This window comes from Camelus bactrianus, chromosome X, assembly GCF_048773025.1.
Source record: "Camelus bactrianus isolate YW-2024 breed Bactrian camel chromosome X, ASM4877302v1, whole genome shotgun sequence".
Taxonomy (NCBI): Eukaryota; Metazoa; Chordata; class Mammalia; order Artiodactyla; family Camelidae; genus Camelus; species Camelus bactrianus.
The window spans coordinates 70,173,849-70,192,065 of NC_133575.1; the positions used below are offsets into that span (position 1 = coordinate 70,173,849).

Here is an 18,217-nt window from a genome sequence, read left to right on the forward strand (position 1 = left end):
AACATGGATGGACCTGGAGATCATCATTCTAAGTGAAGTAAGCCAGAAAGAGAAAGAAAAATACCATATGATATCATTCATACGTGGAATCTAAAAAGAAAAAAAAAAGAGACACAAATGAACTCATTCACAAAACAGAAACAGATTCACAGACATAGAAAACATACTTATGATTATCAGCAGGGAAAGGGAGTGGAATGGGATACATTGGGAGTTCGAGATTTGCAGATACTAAGTACTATATAAAATAGATAAGCAAGTTTCTACTATACAGCACAGGGGACTATATTCAACATCTTGTAGTAACCTATAATGAAAAAGAATATGAAAATGAATATATGTATGTATACGTATGATTGAAACATTATGTTGCAAACCAGAAATTGACACAACATTGTAAACTGACTATACTACAATAAAAAAAGAAAAAAAGGGCCGGCTATCTGCAGTCTATTCGGTGCGGTCATGTCTGTACTGACTCTGCTACTTCTGAGGGGCCTGACAGGCTTGGCCTGGAGGCTCCCGGTGCCATGTGCCCAGGTCCATTCCAAGCTTCTGCAGGAGTAGCTCGGGACCATGGATATTGCCATTGGGCTCACCTCCTGCTTCTTGTGTTTCCTCCTGTTGTCAGGCTGGGTCCTGTCACACCTGGACAGCTACAAGAAGCAGGAGTGAAGGGAGATGTCCTCCGCCTCACCCTGTGACCTGACCACCCCCAGCCTGTCCTGATCATGTCTGCTGCATTCCTGGCTGGCCTCCCCTGGATCATGTCCTTCAGTTATACTGACCTCTTCTGCAGTCATGACCTCTCCATTTCTCCATGGTGACATCCTGGGACCACATATTATCAGTTTATAAGGCCCTGCTCTGTAGGGCCCACCTTGTAACAATAAAGTCTATCTATTTAAACCCTGCTTCAGAAACTCAAAAAAAAAAAAGAAAAAAAAAGTCCAACCAAAGACTTCGCTACAGTTCAGTATTGAAAGAAAATCCCAAATCAAAAGAGCAATTACACTTGCTATTACTTGCTTTATTTCCATTTCCTAATTTTGAGAAACCAATGCTTCTGCTTTTGTGAAGCCAAAGTAACTAACAATAGAGATCAATCAAGATGGTAAAGTAAGAGGATGTGGAGCTCATCTCCCCCAGCAAACAAATCTAGATGTGAAACAATTCTCACTGAAAATTAGCTGGAAACTGGCAGAAAGACTCCAGTATAATCAAGGTTGTAAGAAAGATACACATGTAATCAGGTAGGAAGTGAAGAAAAGAGATCAGATTAGGATCTGTGCCCCTGGGAGAGGACCTAAGGAAAAGAAAGATTACACAAGATACCCATCCTGAGTAGTGAGATTTGAGAGACAAAGATTGGATGAGTTGTGAGAGTCAAAGATTGGATGACCTAGTCTTGAGGGCATGATGAAAATAGAAACACAATACCCCAAAATATATGGGATGTAATGAAAGCAGTTCAAAAAGGGAAGTTTATAGTGATACAGTCCTTCCTCAAGAAACAAGAAAAATTTGAAATAAACAACCTAACCTACAACCTAAATGAATCAGAAAAAGAACAAAGCCCAAGGTCAGCAGAAGGAAGGAAATAATAGAGATCAGAGAGAAAATAAATAAAATAGAGATAAAAAATAGAAAAGATCAATACTACTAAGAGTCAGTTTTTTGAAAAGATAAACAAAATTGACAAACCTTTAGGCAGGCTCATCAAGAAGAAAAGAGAGGATTCAAATAAACAAAACAAGAAACAAAAGAGGAGAAATAATTGATACAACAGAGATACAAAAAAATAAGAGAATAATACAAAGAGGTATATGCCAACAAGTTGGACAACACTGAAGAAATGTACCAATTTCTAGAAACATACAACCTACCACTGAATCAAGAAGAAACAGGCAATTTGAATAAGCTGATCACTAGTAGTGAAACTTAATTGGTAATTTTAAAAATTCCCATCAAACAAAAGTTCAGAACTGGACAGCTTCACAGAGGAACTCTACCAAACACATAAAGAAGAGCTAATACCTACCCTCCTCAAACTATTCCAAAAAACTGAAGGGGATGGCATACTCCCAAATTCATTCTAAGAGAACGTCATTATTCTGATATCAAAACAAGACAAAGACACTGCAAAAAAATAAAAGTACAGGCCAATATTACCGAGGACTATAAATTTAAAAAATCCTCAACAAAATATTTAGAAACCAAATCCAACAATATATAAAAAGAGTCATACACCATGACCAAGTTGGATTTATTACAAGGACACAAGGATGGTTCAACATTCATGCAGCAATTGATGTGATAATATACCACATTAACAAAAGGAAGGCTAAAAAATCACAAGATCATCCCAAAAGACACAGAAAAAGCATTTGACAGAATTCAATATCCATTCATGATTAAAAACTCTCATTAAAGTGGCTATACAGAGAACATATCTCAACACAATAAATGATAAATGATAAACCCACAGTTAACATCATACTCAACAGTGAAAATAAAGCCCTTCCTCTAAATTCAGGAATAAGAGAAGGATGCCCACTCTCACTACATCAGTTTAACATGCTATTGAATATCCTAGCCATAGCAATCAGCCAAAAATAAATAAATAAATAAATAAATAAATAAATAAATAAATAAATAAATGGCATCCAAATTGGAAGGGAAGAAGTAAAGCTGTCACTATTTGCAGATGACATGATACTTTATATAGAAAAACCTAGTCTCCACACCAAAACTATGAGAACTAAAAAATGAATTAAGCAAACTTGTAGGATACAAGATGATATACAGAAATTTGTTGCTTTTCTATATACTATTAATGAATTATCAGAAAAAGAAAGTAAAAAATAATCCTGTTTAAAATCACATCAAAAAGAATAAAATATTTAAGAATAAATTTAATCAAGGAGGTAAAAGATCTATATTCTAAAAACTATAAAAAACTGATAAAGGAAACTGAACATGATACAAAGAAATGGAAAGATATCCCATGCCCTTGTATTGGAAGTGTTAATGTTAAAATGGCCACAGTACACAAGGCAACCTACAGATTTAATGCAATCTCTATCAAAATACCCAGGACATTTTTCATAGAACTAGAACAAATAATCCTAAAATTCATATGGAACCACAAAAGACCCCAAAATGACAAAGCAATCTTGAGAGACCAAAGAAAGTTGGAGGTATCACTCTCCCACACATCAGACTACACCATAAAGCTACAGTAATCAAGACATATGATACAGGCACAAAAAAACTGACTCAAAGACCAATGGCACAGAAGAGAGAGCCCAGAAATAAACCCATGCATCCATAGTTAACTAATATATGACAAAGGAGCAAGAATATAGAATGGAGAAAAGATAGTGTCTTCAATAAATGGCTCTGGGAAAACTGGACATCTACATGTAAAACAATGAGATTAGAATATTTCCTCACATCATATACAAAAATAAACTCAAAATGGTATAAAGACCTAAAGTAAGACTTGAAACCACAAAACTAGAAAAGACAGATGTAGAATACTCTTTGATATACATCATAGTATTTTCTGGATCTGTCTCCTAAGGCAAAAGAAATGAAAGCAAAAATAAACAAATGGGACCTAATTAAACTTAAAAGCTTTTGCACAGCAAAGGAAACCATCCACACAATGAAAAGACAATCTATGGAATCAGAGAAAAATATTTGCAAATGATGTGACTTTCAAGGGGTTAATATCCAAAATATATAAACAACTCATACAACTCAGTATCAAAAAAAAAAAAAAAACTACCCAATCAAAAAATAGGTGGAAGAGCTGAATAGACATTTTTCCAAAGAAGACATACAGATGGCTAACAGGCACATGAAAAGATGCTCACCATCACTAATAATCAAGGAAATGCAAACCGAAACCACAACGAGATACAACCTCACACCTGTAAGAGTGGTTATCATCAAAAAGTCTGCAAATAACAAATGTTGACAAGGATGTGGAGAAAAGGGAATCTTGTACACTGTTGGCAGGAATGTAAACTAGTGCAGCCACAATGGAAAACAGTATGGAGGTTTCTCAAAAAACTGAAAATAGAACTACCACAGTACCCAACAATTCCACTCCTGGGTGTAATACCAAAGAAAATGAAAGCTCTAATTCAAAAACATACCTGCACCCCAATGTTCATAGCAGCACTATTTACAATAGCCAAGACATGGAAGCAGGCTAAGTGTCTATCGACAGATGAATGAAGGAAATGTGTTGTATATATATGTATGTGTGTACACACTTATATACACACACAGAGATGCACACACTGGAATATTACTAAGTCATACAAAAGAATGAAATTCTGCCACTGTAGCAACATAGATGGACCTAGAGATTATTGTGCTTAGTGAAATAAGTCAAATAGAGAAAGACTAACACTGCATGATATCACTTGTGTTGAATCTAAAAAATAAAACAAACGAATGTATACAGCAAAACAGAAACAGATATACAGACACAGGAAACAAACAAGTAGTTACTAGTATAAGATTAAGAGATATAAACTACTATGTAAAAACAGATATGCAGCAAGGATAAATTTAGAGCATAGGAAATTATAACCATTATCTTGTAATAACTTTTAATGGAGTATAATCTGCAAAAATACTGAATTACTATCCTGTATACCTGAGACTAACATAATATTATAAATCAACTATACTTCAGTTAAGAAAAAGGAACCTACAATAAATTACTCTCAAAAGTGAAGTTTAAAAGGATAAAGTAAATGGGGAAATCTCAAACAAGATTATAGCACGCTGTCCCTTTCCCCCTCTTTCAGGTTTGCATTAGTAAACACAGCCATGGCAAACTATCTTTACAAATTATTTCTAGTGTATCTCAGCAAATACTGCCTTCAACAAACCAGTAAGTAAATGGTGTTCTTCAGGACCACACTGTTGTCTATTCCTTTTTTGGTATTCAGTGAATACCAATTATATATACTTTTGTACGGAGTTACTCTGAGTTACATTACAATACACTAGTTCATAATTAGCATTAATAGGGTCAACTAAAACAGCAACTGAACCTGATGTCATTAAATACAGAAGAGCGGTAATCATCTCAGTATCTTACTCCAATTACTCTGTCAAAGTTCTCACATATCATACTGTATGAAACCATGACTTCATGGGATTGTAAAATACTCAATATAACTGGACAGTTTAAGTGGAAAATCATGATAAATAGAAATGTTAATTTAATTTATAACATATTTATGATTTTTTTGCAGTAACAGCATTTCAAATAAACTTAATGTACTTTAGCAGCTAATGGAGTTTTATTCTATCAGAAAGTATCCCAAAGGAGTACAGTCAGTATATAATAATACTCATATTCAGAGAGCTAGTTCAATTATTTTAATACTGCTTTTTCAACACCCTTTTGTCTTTTAGAATACATACACACAGAATTATTAGATGCCACATATATAGTAAAGAAAATGCAACCATGATTGTTAGGTGAACTCACTTGGGTTATTTCCTTTAAAACATTGCTAAATTGGATATTAATACAAAGAATGTTTTTATTAACTCTAGCAAAGTTGTTAAAACCCTGGGTGCCTGTTAAGTATAAAATGAGCAACAATTCAAGTATGTGGATAATTTCCAGTGATACCATTGTATACTCAAACACATATTTAAATTACTTCATAAAGTAATCCAACCCCTAGATAATACCCCCATACTATACATATTTAAATATATCTTCAAGATATTTTTTGTTTGGTCATATTTCCATATGGGTTGCTAAAGTATGAATCAATGGAAATAAATAAATAAATTCCATTTTTTCCCTAAAAAGAGATGTCTTGACTTATAACTAATCTATTATCATTTACTTTGAACAAGAAAGATTAGATCAAACAGAAATACGTAGTTGGGTCTTGACAACAAATAAAAAGGTTTAAAAAATCATACAATCCACTCTATTTCAGTGCCTCACTCTAACGGGACATACTCAAAATCACTCAAATGTTGGCCATCTGATCTTGTGCTCTTACAAACAAGCCTCCCATATCCTAAATTGTGTCTCAGTTGTGTATGGAACTTCCTTATTTCCTCTAGCTCTCCCAGGTGATAAGGAATACTTTCCACTCTATCCTCAAAATTAGGCTTGCTTCAGAGGTTCTTGGAAATCCACCGAATAATAACACATCTGGCCTTAATTTCTACATCAGTCAATTAACTGCATTAATCCCCAAAGACCTTTGGGGCAGAAAGACTTGTTCAGTTTGTTTTGGAGTGTATTTTACTGCTCATTAAAGAGGACATTAAAATTTAGTAGTCTCATTACCAACATATAATTGGATTTATTCAAATTAAATTCTATACAATGTAACACTAATGGACCCCTCGTGTCACTGAAATACTTCTATTCAGGGTTATGCTGTCACAAGGGAAGTGGTGTACCCTAGTACTAGACAGACACAGGACAGGGTCAGGGGAGGCACAGGCTGTTGCTATAAATGGATGCTAGGAGACAACTGTCAAAATTCATTTACCAGTTGGTGAGCACTAAAGTGCTCACTTTTATAAGGACAGAGTGAGCATGGAGTTGTTCCTCTGTTTCTGAACTGATAATGTTCTGCTAGTTACCACCTTCTAAGTCCCTGAAGCATATCTCAGAACATAGCTGGAATATAGTGAGATCCTTTTGGACATAGTTTTTGATAGCTGGTGATACTTTGATATACATGGCAGAAATAAAAAGGATTACAGTAGTAGAGCACATGGAAATCTAGAACAGCAAAATCATCACTTGGGATCCAAGTAATTAAGATCCTCAATGTTTAGATCATTTTTTCTCATGCTCTAATTTGAGAAGAATGTGGGAAATTTTTAAAAAGACGAAAGAAAATAAAAATCTCACATAAGGTTTCTTGAATAACAGGCATAAAAGGCCTGAAAATAAGGCTCTGGGAACTGCCTTTTGGCAGGAAGCAGTACAAGATAGATGGTAAGTGGCATGTGGCAGGAAGACCGTAATGAAGACATTACAGTAATGCAAGTATGAGTTTATAAACAGCTGTATGAGGGTGGGTAACGTAAAGAATGGAGAAAAAATCCGAGAGAGATTTAAAAGAAAAATATAGAGAACTCAGTGAGAAATTGTACATAGAAAAAGAGGAGATTAATCAGTTAAAATACCTTCAAACTAGAAAGAGAAAAAAAAAAGAGACCTACAAAAGATTTTTTTGGCTATTTGGGGTCTTTTTGTGGTTCCTTATAAATTTTGAAATTGTTTGCTCTAGTTCTGTGAGGAATGTCACGAGAATTTTCATGGGAGTTGTGTTGGATGTGTGGATTGCTTTGGGTAGTATAGGCCATTTTGGTAGTGTTGATTCTTCCAACCCAAGAGCACAAGAAATCTTTCCATTTCTTTGTGTCATTTCAATTTTCAGAGTATAAGTAACCTCCTTGGTTAGGTTTATTTCTAGGTATTTTGTTGTCTTTGACATAATGAAAATGTCTCTGCTGGTTATAAAATTCCAGTTTTTGAAGTGAAAAAAAAAATGTGAATGAAGGGCTGCAAATGGCAAAATACCCTTCTTTTTTATGGGTGAGTTGTATTCCATTACATACATATATATGCTGCATCTCCATTATCTATTCAACTACTGATGTGCACCTAGGATGCTTCCATATCTTGGCAATTATAAATAATGTTGCTGTTAATAGCAGGGTGTATGTATCTTTTTGAATTAATTCTTATTTTGTGGTTGGCTTTATTCCTTTGATAACTATGTAAGTTTAAAAAGCTAAAGCTCTAAACATTCTTAGAAACAATGAACAGTACATATACGTAAATTTAAAAATATACGTGCAGTGAAAAAAAAAAAAAAAAGATCTATCAAGCCATGAAAGACATGGAAGAAACTTAAAAGACATATTACTAAATGAAAGAAGCCAGTCTGAAAAGGCTACAAACTGTACAATTCTAACCAAATGACGTTCTGGAAAAGGCAAAGCTACAGAAACAATAAAAAATGATTGGAGTGTATTTTATGGTTTCCACGGGATTGGGGAGAGGGAGGGAGGGAGGAATGAACAGATGGAGCACAAGGGATTTTTAGGCCAATGAAAGTACTCTGTATGATACTATAGTGGTGGCTACATGTCATTACGCATTTGTCAAAACCCATAGAATGTACATCAAGAGTGAACCCTAATGTAAACTATGGACTTCGGTTGATAATAATGTGCCCATGTTGGTACATCAATTATAACAAATATGCCACACTGATGAGGGATGTTGAGGGGAGGGGAGTAAATATGTGTGGGTGGGGAGGGCTAATGTGTGAACTCTGTATTTTCTGCTCAATTCTGTTGTGAACCTGAAACTGCTCTAAAAGAATAAAGTCTATTAAAAAAATAATAAAATTAAATAAAATACCTTCAAACCATCTAGCCTGGAAAATGGAAAGAGTAACAAAGTGTAGACAGAAACTGGAAGTTGATGTTAAGGGAAAGTAATTTCAGTTTCCAACACTTTGAATATGAGACGTCAGTGTGATATTCAGGCTATGTCTATTGGCTATGTCCCGCACAGTACTGCAGTGCATGTAAGAGCTCATGCCTATGTTGATTTGGGAGACACTTGCATGGAGCAGTAGCAAAGAATGTAGTTTGGTGCAGCCAATATGGAAAACAGTATGGAGATTCCTTTAAAAACTAAAAATAGACTTATGATATGATCCAGCAATCCTACTCCTGGGTATATATCTGGAGGGAACTCAAATGCAAAAAGATACATGCACCCCAATGTTCATAGCAGCACTATACACAATAGCCGAGACATGGAAGCAACCTAAATGTCCATCAACAGATAAAGAAGCTGGGGTGTATTTATATAATGGAATACTACTCAGCCATAAAAAATAAAAAATAATGCCATTTGCAGCAACATGGATGGACCAGGAGATTGTGATACTAAGTGAAGTAAGCCAGAAAGAGAAAAAATATATCATATGATATCACTCATATGTGGAACCTAAAAAAATGACACAATTGAACTTATTTTAAAACAGAAACAGACTCACAGACATAGAAAGCAAACTTATGGTTACCAGGGGGGAAACGGGGTAGGAAGGGATAAATTGGGAGTTTAAGATTTACAGGTACTAACTACTATATATAAAAGTGATAAACAAGTCTCTGCTGTATAGCACAGGCAACTATATTCAATAATCTCTTAGTAACCTATAATGAAAAAGAATATGAAAAGGAATGTGTGTATGTATATGTATGAGTGAAACATTACGCTGTACACTAGAAATTGACAGAGCATTGTAAACTGACTATACTTCAATAAAAAAAAAAGGAACAATAGTGAGCGAGGTATGGAGTTTAGGGCATAATCAATTAAGTGGTACAGTGTGAAGAAGATGTAAACAAAGGATACAAAAATGGAGTGGCAAGAGAAATAGGAATATCAGGAAAGTAAAATGCCATCACACTCAAGGAATATGCATGTTCTTCGGAAAAGTGGGAGTGGCTAGAAATACTGAGAAATACAGAAACATTTACTAGATTTAGCAAGACCACTAGTAATTTTTGAATGAATTGGCGGTAGAATTCAGTCAGCTGGAACTTAACAGAGAATGAGTGTATAGGGAAAGGAAGAGACGGGAAGTGTTTGGCAGTGAAATGAATTACAGTTTAGATAAAAGCTAGAAGAGGCAAGAATCATTTAGGTCATTACGACTATCACCAAGTCCTTAGAAAAAAATATAAGCAAGTATATTTATTAGATCACCACATTTTATTAGAAGACAAAGTCAGTGATTTGCTTTCTGAAAGGTTCTGTTAGAGAAGTTTAAATTATGTATCTCAGGTGCAATGCTAAAAATAAAACCATGTTTTCTTGGAAATAGTGTCTGTAAGGAAGATTGTTTCATATGTTAAGAGAACAAGGTAGAAATAATTGAATGAGTGAACAAAGAGAAGAAAATGCACTGCAAAGAAGATATATATATATATTTATTCTACTCTTCATTTAACAAGATAAAGCTTGCCCTTGAAAAACACAGGTATGAACTGCATGGGTCCACTTATACATGGATTTTTTTTCAATAAATGTATTGGAAAAAATTTTGGAGATTGGCAACAATATGAAAAACTTGGCAGATGAATGATATAGCCTAGAAATATTAAAAAAATAAGAAAAAGTTAGTATATCATGAATGAATAAAATATATGTAGATGGGGGAGGGTATAGCACAGTGGTAGAGCACATGCTTAGCATGCATGAGGTTCTCGGTTCAAACCCTAGTACCTCCATTAAAGATTAGTAAATAATTAATTTAAAAAAAACCTTTAAATACAGTAAGTCATTAAAAATAGGTAGATACTTGCTATCATTTACTACCAAAATTACATAAATCTATTATAAAAAGTTTAAACTTATTGAAATGTATGCACACAAATAAAGGCCGTACTTGGCACCATTAAATACACTAGGCTATCAAAATGCAATCATACTGCTGCTTCTTTGTTATCAATGCATGAATCGGTATACCTGTAAATACATATAAATTTCTTTTCACATTATCTTTTCATTTTCAACATCTAGTGATAGTAATACAGATAACATCTACAGGGTTTTGTATCATATAAGACAATATTGATGCAGGTACTGACAGACAACTTCATCTTGGAAACAGATGATGTAAACTTACCAATCAATAAAGGCAATACAGTACTGTAAATGTATTTTCTCTTCCTTATGATTTTCTTAGTAACATTTTCTTTTGTCTAGCTTATTTTATTGTAAGAATACGGTATATAATACATATACAAAATATGTGTTAATTGACTATGTTATTGTTAAGGCTTCTGGTCAACAGTAGACTGTTAGTAGTTAAGTTTGGGGGGAGTCAAAAGTTATACGAGGATTTTTGACTGTACTGGGGGAGGGGTCACTGCCTCTAACCCCCACATTGTGCAGGGTGAATTGTATTTTAACAACCATAAACAACACACTGTATTGTTTCCTTTACGGAAGTCTCCTTGTCAAAGGATAATTTTCACAAAAAAGATAAAATCATGACTCATATAGATATGAAATGAACACATTTTAAGGATATTATGTAACCCATTAATGAGGAAACTGCTAAGATGTCACAACTAATTCAAAGGAGAATAAAAGGGACACATTCATACTCCAATACTGGACTGAACGGGCAAATGGAGACAACTAACTTCTTCAGCAGTGGGACAGGGATTCAAATTTAATCTCTGAAACAGAATCTGGATTTCTATAGTTAGGAGTTATTTTCATTTTATCTGTTAGCTATAATTCCCAGCATTGTAATGCAGCTCTTATCAGAATCAGATAACTCAGAAAGCTGTGTACTCTAGACAATACATAATTTTCCAATACATGCAAATGTCTGCCTATATCCTTTAGAGGCTAGACTCTAGTTCCAAGATGCTGTAATTATTCAAAACAGTTTCATAATCTCTCATTTATATTCCTCAAGAATCCATGGAACACTTTTTAGAGTACTATTGGTGATGTCATCATTGTCATTTGAGGGTTTACATGATTACTGAAAAAAATCAAGTTATAATGCCATGTCTTTTGAAAAAGATACATGATCCAAGCCTGAAATGCCACTGTAATAAGAATGTTTTGGATGACCATGCAAAGATTTGAATGAAAATTCTAAAAGAAGAATTTCAAAAATATTTTAATATACTTACATGGAAAAAAAACTCAAAAATATTTTAATATACTTGTATGGAAAAAAAATTACCATTACACTCAACCAAACTATACTGGCTTCATAATAGGTGCTGCACAAGTATGTATGCAATGAAAGATGAATTCATATTCTGGTCCTGAAAAATAAAATCAAGATATTATTGGTGGCATCACATCCCTCTCTGTTTCTCCTCTTTCTACGGTGTACACCTAGAACTAGTACTTAGTAACAGTGTTTTACTGGTGGACATAAATAAATCATTCATTGGTGTTCCATGACACTTCACAGAAGAAATAAAAATACTGTGCAGTTACTAATTTCCTACATTACTAGTTACCATCTAGTATTGAATATAATATGGTTGTTTGCAAATAACTCAGAACTATATAAACAATATTAGGACTGATTTCCTCATTCTCATTCATTGTAATTTCCATTGTTCAACTAAGATCTTTTTTTGCCAGGTAATATCTATATCTGCTTACTTACTCTGCTGAATTTACAAAAACATTAATTGTGATTTGAAATAGTGAAGTTTATACTGCAGTCAATTACTTAAGAAGCATTTATTGATTTTCCATGCCATGGTATGCATTCTACTGTGCTAGGTGAAGCATAACAAAACAAACAAGTAAGAAAACAAACAACTAAAAAACGTCTAATTCATGGTCCCCAACTCAATGAGTTCACAATTTTACTCAGGTGAAAAAATTTGCATACATATAATAATTGGAATACAGTTAAGTAGAGTGATGCAGATAACAGTGAAATTATTAAGAAGAAAATATCTGGAGTAGGTTGAAGTCATCAGGAAGGCAGCATAAAAACAGAGAAAATCATCAAGAACAAAAAAAGTAAGTAATGGACAACGGACTGTTGAATTAGTCAAAATGATTGCAGTGACTTGTTAGATGAAATACTTCTCTGCATTTTACCTAGAAATATCCAGCTATTTGGGAAATGCTATTCAAATCTCTTGTATTAATGCTGATTATTGGAATCCATTGACACCAATAACACTCAGGTACCAGTTTGGTTTATTTATATCCTTGCTATATAGTTCACTAGGCCATTGACAGTTGAGGGAGAGATATCAATGTTATTCTATGGGGGCATTCTGAAGTGTCTGCAACAGCACTCATAAGCTGTAACTATTCCTCTGCTGATCTAGAAGTTGTCATGCGAAAACACTTGAGTGAAATTTGGCTTGAAATAGAACATTAGTTTGAAAAGAAGACTGTCACTTAAGATACTCCCTGGTGAAATACTTTAACATGTATACAACTGCTAACGTGTTTCATTCTGATCTGACAGCTACCAACTGCAAAATTCTCTAAAATTAAAAATTCCTTCTGTGTATTGGTTTTGACCAAAGACTATAGTTAAGTAAAATGAAAGAAAATTACTTCTAAAAGATTTGCATTGGAGTAAATTTCAGTGATGCATTAAATGAAAACTTTCATCAAATATGAAATGCGTGTGTGAAAATATAACCTATCCATTGTTTTATGGACTCACAGTTCTTCCAAATATTTCACAGTTATGGACTTAAAAATCCATTGACTTCAATTCTGAGTTTGATGAACCAAATCTGGCAGGTTTATGTTCACTTCCATTCCCTGAAGGCTAGCATTCCTTGGGCTAGAGAACTCCAGCAGAGTGGAGAAGCTCTCTATAAATGCATGCACCTTAGAATTCAACATCAGAGTGTTCAGTGCCTCCAAAGTTACAAAAGTCTTTTAAAGAAACGGAAAATAAAGGATTGCACTTGACGAAAACAGAAAAGTTGGATTGTGGTATCTTGTGATTCCCAGGGCGATGTGGGAAAACATGAATGAAGAAAAAAAAAGTCTAAAGATTCAGGATGCTCCAGATTTGTGTGCCATTTCTAATCATGTAGATTTGGGCAAGAACTTCATGCATGGTTTTCCCAGGGTGCCCAATTGAAGGTACAAATGGGGGCTGAAATCCAGACAGCTCCACTCACCAAGCAGTGTTTGCAGAGGGGGCACTATTTCTATTCCACACAAAGGCACTAACTAGGCTAGAAGCCCTGGATTTGGGAAACCCATAATAGTTGGCATAAATTTCAGAAGCTTCCTTTAGAAACCTCAATGAGTTTAGAATTTTCTAATATCAACTTTTGTGAGGATATTTTCAAATTACAATATTCCCTAAACTCCAATTTAATTGAAACACAGTAAATTCCCTATGATAACAAGTTCCAGGATAACTCTAATATAGAGATAATACACTTGGCAACTAGTTTTGGTCCTCTGCCTGCCCTCCATTCTCAAAAGGAGTAAAAAGTCTTATCTTCTGGGAAATGTGATGGAGTGGGTGACTTGATGAGAAGTATGATGATAAGATGAAAAATTAGCAGGCAACCCCACATAGGAAACTAACAGAAGTGGGAGGTGAACGCTGGCCCCCCTTCATCAGAAGTCCCCTGACTCAGTCTGCCCTATATTGAGTCACATTTTTCTACTAATATTTTCATGGTTTTTGTCACAATCCTATCTGAGCAAAGGGCATTGATATGATGACTGAAAAGCAAATACTCCTTGAACATTAGAGATAGTGTATCACTCTGGAGAGATTTAGAGACAGCTCCTGGAGACATCTGCTTATATTCTAGGGTAATATTCTGGAAGTCTCCACCTCACCTAACTGGAGAAGATTTATTTACATTCCAGCTGCCCTGTATAAGAGTTGAGGCTCGTTGCAGATCCTCTATTGTTACGCAAACTCACTGTATTTACAACTAGCATCTCACTCTCACCATGCTATTGCAGGGAAATTGGGTCTGGGAACCAGCACTAAAATGCTTCTGTCTATTTTTTTTTTTTTGCCATAATAATCTATTTTCCTGACCCAGGGTTCTTGTATCTTTCAGGGAAAATATATACATACATACACACACACACACACACACACACACATATATATTATAATAAATTCTATGTCTGTTGTGGTTGAAGCAATGGGAACCAAACTGAGAGATTCTAGAATCCTTGCCTCCATCCTGGAAACCCAACCTGCCACAGGATCCAGAAGACAGAGTAGAAGAGTGACTTCACCATGATGGGTGGGGTAGGAGACCCCAGTCTCCAGTTCTCACACAAAGAACATTGACTAGATGGCCACCTACAAACAAAAATAGCTCTAAGAGTGCTCAAGTGTTCAGTTAAGAAGTTTTAGTAACACACTAAAGCAAAAAACTTGAGAATAACTGCACAAAAAGAGTAGGAAGAATAGTTTCATTTTGCCTACATTATCCCATGCTCCAGGTCAGCACTACTCAATGCTAAGAGGGAACTCCCCAGCCCAACAGAGTTCCTCTCATTAGGAATAGGAGAGTGAAGTAAGTGACCAGTTTCCCCAGCTTTCTGTGACACTGAACAAAGGACTCTCTTTGCTTTTACCCCACCAGAAACCAACAATGCTTCTTTGGTTTTACCCTACCAAGAGACCAGCAATGCTGAGACATCTAGAGATGGCTAGTAACAAGGAAGAAGGGCAGAAGCTACCAATATCAGCCATGCAGTGTGAGCAACCACAGTTCCTACTGGTCTGCTAGGCAGAGGATCCCAGCAGCCTTTGTCACAAAGGACCACCAACAACCCTTGAAGATACTACAGATGCCTCCAGCTTTCACTGAAGCTGAGGACCTCATCAGATCCCAAGAGACTGCTCCATGGAGGATCCCAGAAGCTTTTGTTACCAAGGAAACAAAAAACCAGCCCAGACACCATAGACACCCTGCAAATTTTGCCACTTAAATTTTTACCCCCTCCAAGGATTTTTGCACTTGCAGACACTAGCTGCCTAAGTGTCTCCCCATTCCTGCCTCCCCGCCTCTACCAGAGCCGAGGATACACACCTGCAGCTAGCCTTGGGTTCTGTGCTGAGCATGTGAAAGATGCTAGCCTAGAGCTGCACAGCAAACCCCCACTATCCTGTGTATGCCTATGGCTAATTCCTGTAGCTGCCTTAATGCACGGTGACAGCCAAGGCCACCACAGCTACTAGTGGGCTTGGATCCAGCCATGGCATCTGTCACTGGTCTCCACCACTGTGTATGCCAGCTGCAAAGCTCTGAAGCTGGGAACCTGCATGCCACTGGCCCAGAATCCCATTATTAGCCACCACTGGAGTGCACACACCATGGCAAACCCCTGCAGCCACACAAGTCCATGCCTATAGCCAAGGCCCCCATTGCTCCTTGTGGGCACAGATCTGGCCCTTTTTCCTGTTGCTGGCCTGCACTGTTGCACTTGGCTATAGTTAGCCTCTGCAGATGTGTCTCTGCATGCTGCCAGCTCAATTCCTGCCACTGGGATCAACTGAGATTTATCCCTGGAATGCAAAGATGGTTCAACATACAAATATCAATCAATGCAATACACCACATTAATACATAGAATGAAAGATAAAAACCATATGACCATCTCAATAATAGTAGAAAGTGCATTTGACAAAATTCAATATTTTATGATAAAAATGCTCAAAAGAATGGGTATAGAAGGAATGTACTTCAATATAATGAAGGCAAATATAATGAACGCAAACATAATGAACTCACAAGTAACATGATACTCAAAGGTGAAAGGTTGAAAGATTTTCCTCTAAGACCAGGAAGAGGACAAGTATGCCCCTCCTCACTGTTCCTATTAAATATATTACTAGAAGTCCTAGACAGAGAATTCAGGCAATAAAAAGAAATATAAGACATTGAAATCAGAAAGAAAGAAATAAAAACATCTGTTTGCAAATGATATAATCTTGAATATGGAACATTTGCAGATGACATAATCCCGAATACAGAACATTCTAAAGACTTTACACAAGAAAACTGTTAGAATAAAGGAATTCAGTCAAGTTTTAGGACACAAATTCAACATAAAAAATCAAATGTGCTATATACACTAATGATGAAATATCTCAAAAAGAAATAAAGAAACTTATCCCATTCATAACAGTGTCAAAAATGATATTTAACCAAAGAGGTGAAAGATCCATACACTGAAAGCATAAGACATGAATGAAAGAAGCTGAAAAAGATACAAATAAATGAAAAGATACCCATATTCATGGACCAGAAAAGTTAATATTGTTAAAATGTCCAAACTACCCAAACTCATCTATAGATTCAATGCAATCCCTATCAGAATTTCAATGGCTTTTGTTTTCACAGAAATAGAAAAAAATCCTAAAATTCATATAGAACCACAAATGACCCCAAATAGCCAAGCAATTCTGAGAAAGAACAAAGCTGGAGACATCACACATCCTGATTTCATACAATATTATAAATAGTATATATTTATATAGTATATAATTAGCAAAACAATATGATACTAGCATAAGAACAGACATACATATCAATGGAAGAGACTAATAAGCCCAGAAATAAGCCCACATGTATACAATCAACTAATATCTGATAATAGAGCCAAGAATAGTCAATGGGGAAAGGATAGTCTCTTCAATAAGTAATGTTGGCAAAACTCGATATTCACGTGCAAAGGAATAAATGTGGACCCCTATCTTACAACATTCACAAAAATTAACTCAAAATGGATTAATAACTTAAAAGTAAGAACTGAAATTGTAAAACTACAAGAAACAGAGAGAACGCTCCTTGACATTGGTCTCAGCAATGATTATTTTGGATATGACACTAAGAGCACAAGCAACAAAAGTAAAAATAAACAAGTGGGACTACATCAAACTAAAAAGCTTTTGCACAGCAAAAGAAACAAATAAAATGAAAAGGCAACTTACAGAAAGGGAAACTGTATGTCCAAACTATCTATCTGATATCCAAAATATATAAGTAACTCATACAACTCATCAGCAAAATATTAATAATAATAATAATAATAATAATAATAATAATAATAATAATAATAATCAGATTAAAAATGGGGAAAAGTACTGAATAGACATTTTTCTAAAGAATACATACAAATGGCAAGCAGGTACATTAAGAGGTGGTCAACAACACTAATCAACTGCATCAGGGAAATGCAAATCAAGAACAATGAAATATTGCCTCACTCCTATCAGAATGGCTATTTTCAAAAGGTAAGCGATTATCAGCAAGAAGGCAGGGAACCCCCTTCAAAGTCTTGGGGATCAGCCAGACAGATAGGGAGCTTCAGAAGCTCAGTGGAGAGCACAGCAGCCTGCCTGCAGCAGGTAGAACAGATAGACTAGCACAGACAGTCCTGGCCACCTCCCTGCAATCCTCAGCCCAACATACTTGTGGGCTGGGTGCTGAAACTCAGGCTGTTGCAGACAGACCTGGGGAGAAGGCCTGGAGCTGGCTATATGGAGAGAGCCTGAAGGGGCTGGAGTGTGGCCCAGGACACAACTGGGAGTGTATACAAGACGGAGCCCAGGTCCCCCACAGAAGCCCTACTGTGACACACACACAAAGGGAGGGGCAGAGC

General features: G+C 35.6%; 1 pseudogene; it reads left to right on the forward strand.

Annotated features, from left to right (window-relative positions):
- Nucleotides 1-465: 465 nt before the first annotated feature.
- Nucleotides 466-908, forward strand: LOC123616965 (cytochrome c oxidase subunit 8A, mitochondrial-like; annotated as a pseudogene).
- Nucleotides 909-18,217: the final 17,309 nt, after the last annotated feature.